This window comes from Buteo buteo, chromosome 24 (assembly GCF_964188355.1).
Source record: "Buteo buteo chromosome 24, bButBut1.hap1.1, whole genome shotgun sequence".
In the NCBI taxonomy this organism is placed as follows: domain Eukaryota; kingdom Metazoa; phylum Chordata; class Aves; order Accipitriformes; family Accipitridae; genus Buteo; species Buteo buteo.
In genome coordinates this window covers 4,474,882-4,480,233 of record NC_134194.1, presented here as the reverse complement: position 1 = coordinate 4,480,233, position 5,352 = coordinate 4,474,882, and positions in this window count along the sequence as shown.

Sequence of the window (5,352 nt, the reverse complement as noted above, 5' to 3'; positions counted from 1 at the left end):
GAGCCCCGTTAAATGGGGGCGGCGGAGCCGGGGGGCGGGGAGCGGCGGGCGCGGCCCCTGCGGGGGGAGCGGAGGGGAGGGGAAGGGAACCGTCCGCCCACCCAGCCAGCCGGCCGTCTGTCCGGCCGTCTGTCCGGCCGTCTGTCCGGCCGTCGGTGCCCCGCAGCCTCCCGCGGGAGGGGGGAAACGGGCCAGGGACGCCCGCCAGGCTCCCTTCCAGCTCGGCGGTTCAGCCACAGTTGTGTTTTTCTTCTTCTTTTTCTTCTTCTGAAGTTTTTGCCTCCGTCCTCTCCCCGCTCAGAGCGGGGTGGTTGGACTGACGGACACCCTCCGGGGGTCCCACCGAGCTCAGCCCCTCTGTGACCCCACCACCACCACCACCACCCCCCCAGGGAGCTTTTCTGGCCAGCCCAGCCCTGCCCCACAGCCTGTTTAAATGCCACCCCAGGCACCCTGAGTGCCTGCTGGTACCCCCCACCCCCACCCCTCCCCTGGGACCTTCCAGCACCCTCAGGGGTCACGCGTGTTGAGAGGTTCCTGGTTTCTTTTAAATCAAAGCAGGAGCAATAAGGCTGCCATCGGCATGGCCCCTCGGCCGGGTTGCTTGTGTTACCTACGGCTCTGCGGTGAAGTCCACGGGTGACTTGCAGCGAGCCACGTGCCACTCTGAAGGGTCACAGACACAAGGGTGCTGGCCCGCCGTGGCCAGTGGGACAGGCCCCCAGGAGCCAGCCCTGGCATCACAGCCATCGGAACAGCTCACATGGGAAAAACCTCCATTCCGGCTAAGGGCATTACCTTGTAAAGGTAATGGCAGCAGAGAGGTCAAACCTTTACTTGAGGCTGTCACTGTGCTCATCACCACGGGCTTCCCAGGAGAGAGCCCATGCAGAATTCCTGAAGGGGCCAAAATGTGGGTGAAGCACAAACAACTGAGGTTCCTTGTGCAATGCCATGCACAGAGGGGCAGGGAAGAATCAAGTCACCTGGCCCCCAGTTTATTCGACCTGCCTCACCGCAGCACCCCAGTGTTTGTAAGGGATTTCCTCTGGTTGAACTGACACCGAAGTTGAAGGGCTCTTTCCTCCCTAAATCCTCCTGGGAAGCAGAAGGGGTCCTTTGTGGCCACTTGCCCTTAGGGACAGACTTCTGCAAAACCCTCATGCAGCTTCACAGGCTGGGCAGCGGCCAGAAAGGGCAGCTGCTCGGCAAAGGATGGGAATTGAAACATATCCAGTGAGCAGCCACCGAGCCAAACAGAAGAAGTCTCTAGCAATAATAAACACTTTGAATTTACAAAGACTTTTTTCCCAACAGTAAAAAAATCTGATTAGTGTAAACAGCATTAACGCTTCTTGGATAAAAGACAGAAAACCATTCCTCAGTCAGGTTTCCTCTCCCTGAGGAGCACCTCATTGCTGCCTCCATCCGAGTAGGTAAATCATGAAGTCTTACCTGCAAAGGTTCATGACTCCAGCCTAAAAGACAAGAAATGGGGGTTTCAGGTCTTCCTGAGAAAAAGGTGAGGTTTTGAACCCTCTTTGGTATTGCCTAATGCAAGCCTTTCTCAGCTGCACCTCTGTAAAACGGAGGTATTTTATGAGTGCCCCCAGTGCTCTGTTTAAAAGGGAGGAGTGATCTATGGTCTCCCCAGAAAGGGCTGACTTGGTTCCCCAGCTCTGGGAAAAGATTTAGGGCTGCGAAGCCTGATCTGATGGATGTGCATTTTTCTAGGTCAGAGTTAGACCCCTTGGCCCCAGAAGGGAACGAGCCTGAAAATTCACTCCTCCTCTACCAGCTCTCGTAATTTATTGCCAGGGAAAGGCTTAAAGCTCCTAAAAAGTGAAACGAAAAGGGGAGGGAGATCACAGCAAAGGCATTGCCAACTGCTGAGTCCTCTGAAAACAGCAGCCGGTTGCAATTGCTCTGTGAAGATCAACAGCGAAGATCCCACGTGGTGGCAGGACCAAGCACCTGGATGTAGGCTCCTGCCTTGTCTTCCCCAGTGCTAGACTGCCATTTCGGGAATGGCAAGGTCCCTCTCAGGTTTATAGACCTGTGATCTTCTCTCCTGGACACCCGCAAGGAGCAGGAACCCCAGATCCTCGGAAGAACATCGTCCCCCAGGAGCACAGGGCTGCCTGTCCTAGGATGAGCTCACCAGGATCACCACGTTCCTGTTCCGACCTTCCAAAGTGAGGGTTGATGTCCTCGAGACACCAAACCCCGCGCTGCAGTCAGTTCGTTGAACCCAAAATGTTGGAAATACGCTTGGCAAAGATTTTTCCCAGTGAAGCGTTTTCCTGGAGACGAAGCAAACGATGGGTGAGGAGGGAGAAGTGGCTGCGAGGGGTCAGGGCTGGGAGCGGGGAGGGATGGGGCAGCCTCGCCGCCTTCCTGCGCCCAGCCTGGCACGCATCCCGCATCCCCCGAGTGACACGCTGCTTTTCCTGCCCCAAAAAAGTCTGGATTGGTTGTGCCAAGATACACAGAGCAAGGCAAAGGCAGGACGGGAAGGCTCTCGGTGTGCAGGCAGGTGGGCAGAGCCGGTGCGTTTGCCGTTTGGGGAGCAGAGGGCTCACGTGGAAAAGCATCTCCCGCAAACCCCGCTGGCAAATTCACTGCTTTTATCTGCCACTGCTGGTCTCCTTCCTCCCCACCGCTCCCTCCCAGTCCTGCTGCCTCCTCGTTCTTCTCCAGTGCATCCTTATTCATTATTCCTCTCCAGCAGGACTCTCTGTACTGACCAAGCTTTCAATTAGCTTCTGTCAATCTGTTTGAGAGCGGTTCAACTGTTGCAAAGAAATATTCAAATATACTAGGCTATCAGACTGTGACAAACCTATTTGTGAATGACCATTGCTTTGGTTTGCACTTGTTTTAACCTCTGCTTTCAGACGGATGTTTAGTTTGAAATGAAATCCACGGGCAGTGGACTCTCTGCACACTCATACAAATACTCTAAAATCAATCACGTAGAAAATTGCACTTACACAAATAGACATTTCTATACACATTTCAGAGTAAGCAATAAGCAGAAATAACAGCTGCTCCAACAAAAGGGAGGCATCGCAAGACATACCCTAAGCCAAAACGAAGAAATCTTCAGCAACAATAAACATCTATTATTTAAAAAGCTTTTCCTGTATAAACAAATCTGAAGGCTGAAATTACTAAATCATTAAGACCATAAATATTTTTTACTTTGTTCTGTGAGCTGCACAGAAAAGCCGGAAGAGCTTGTAAAGAAAACCACCTTTCCACTTCTCTAGTAACAGTTTTAGGAGAAATGATCAACAGCGGAGAATTAAAAGGGGGTTTGTATTTGCCTGCCATATTAAATTTCTACTATCCTCATAATACTATAAGCAATAATTCCCATAATAAAAAGTTATGGTGACATTTGGTAAAACCCACATCCCTGCAACAGGCTGAATCTCCATTTCATTTCAATCTCTAGTTAATGGTGATTTCAGGTTGGATTTTTTTTCCCAGACTAGCCTCCACTTTCATTTTCACAGACTCTGAGCAAAAGCACTGGAAATAAATCTGAGCGTGTTTGCGGTGCTCTTGTTTAAAACTCAGCAGAATTTATTCAGAATAATAAATAGATGATCCTTCACTCATTTTACTCTTGGAGCGTTTGCAAAATGCCCAGCAGTTCCATCACTGCTGCGCCTGGAGGTGCAGCCCTGCACGGGACATGGCAGGACCTGAGCGGCTCCAGCACAAAAGGGCCTGAAACAAACAAAAAATGATCCAGATAGATGGAATCAGAATGTTGCAGAAAAATATTCCCTGGTGACAGCAGCACTGACAGCCAGCGGTTCGTGCCCGGCTTGGGTAAGGACTTCGGCAGAGAAATGGGTTAATTGGTGGGCAATGACCTTAACCACGAGCCTCTTAATAAATTGGTATAGAATATATCCCAACTCATCCCACACTCCCATTTTGTTATCTGTTTTCACTGTCAGTACTAATATCGAGGGAAAAGATTTCCCTTCTGTGTCTTTTTAGGTCTTTTTTGAACAACTTCTTGGCCCCAAATGCTCCCGCACTCGCCTTTTGGGTCTTCTTTCCATGTCCTATGTGTTAACGATGTGGCAGATGCTCCTTCACACCACGCTCTTGTTTTCACACATCAGTCTTGTAAAAAGATCTCGATAAAGATCACATAATCCTCTTCGTTTCCCTTTGTAGACAGCTCCATTTGATGTGTCCAGAGCCTGCTGAAAAAGGAAGAGAACTAATCCCGCTTGCCTCTGCCGCACACGGTGGGGAATTCATGGGATTTATGTTCCAGCTCCACTCAAAACTGTGTCCAAAAGGACCTCTGTATGTGTAAAACGTTGTTATTATTATGTACAGTAACATCTAGGTCAGCAATTGGAATAGTGGCAGGCAGCATGAGCTGGTTTTGAAACCTCAGAAGAGCCTGTCCAGCCCTTTAGAGATGTGACATACAGTGAAAATTCAGAATAAAAAAAAAATCAGGGTAGCATCTGCGGGAGGAAGAGTGGAGAAGAACAGAAAGTAGAAAAATGAAACGTGCTTTGGCTATCAAATTTAGTGCGAGGCACTTTCGTTAAAGCCCGAGAAAGTGAAAGAAGCGTCCTGCTCACAGCTCCAGTGGTACAGCCAACTCCTCCCTGTCAAAAGGCCTGAAACCTTGCCGGTTCCTCAGTCTACAGCATCCCTACGGGACCTTCATCACGAGCTGCAGACAATTTGGGTACCCAGCAGTTCACAGAGCATGTGTTTGCCTGGGAGGAGCCGCGATGCTCCGTGCCAAAGCTCAAGCCCCATTCTGACACATCCCCCAAAAAGCTGCTTGAAGGAAATCGGGTACAGGTACTGCTTGGTCTCTCCTTTCTGATTAAGGGCGAAGTTATTGCTGTATGTCTTGTTAGATCTGGCCAAATTGATCTGATCCCAGAGATGCTAAACCGCCTCCCCACAAGCATTTAAGCAGGGGAGCTGCCCTGAGTTAGCTCGCGAGATTTAAAAGGCACCCCCTCGTCCTGTCCTTAGGGGCCTCGGGGAGTGCTAGCCAGAAATATTCTGCTTCCTTTTAATATATCGTTGTGATGGAAGAAATATGTGCTTTATCTTCTCTGGTAAAAACAAAACAATTCTCTTACCTCATCGTATAAGCTTGTAATTATCTTCCCACATTAGATACTTTGAGATAAATCTTTTTAAGAACGCCTCTCTGTTGCTGTTTCTCTCTCGTATGCCGACAGGCACACACACAAAATAAACCCATTGAAGCTCATGAGCAGTGCTATAGGGCCAACCTGATATCCCCTCATCTGTTTTCTATTTTCCCCTCCTTCCCCCTGCACCATATTG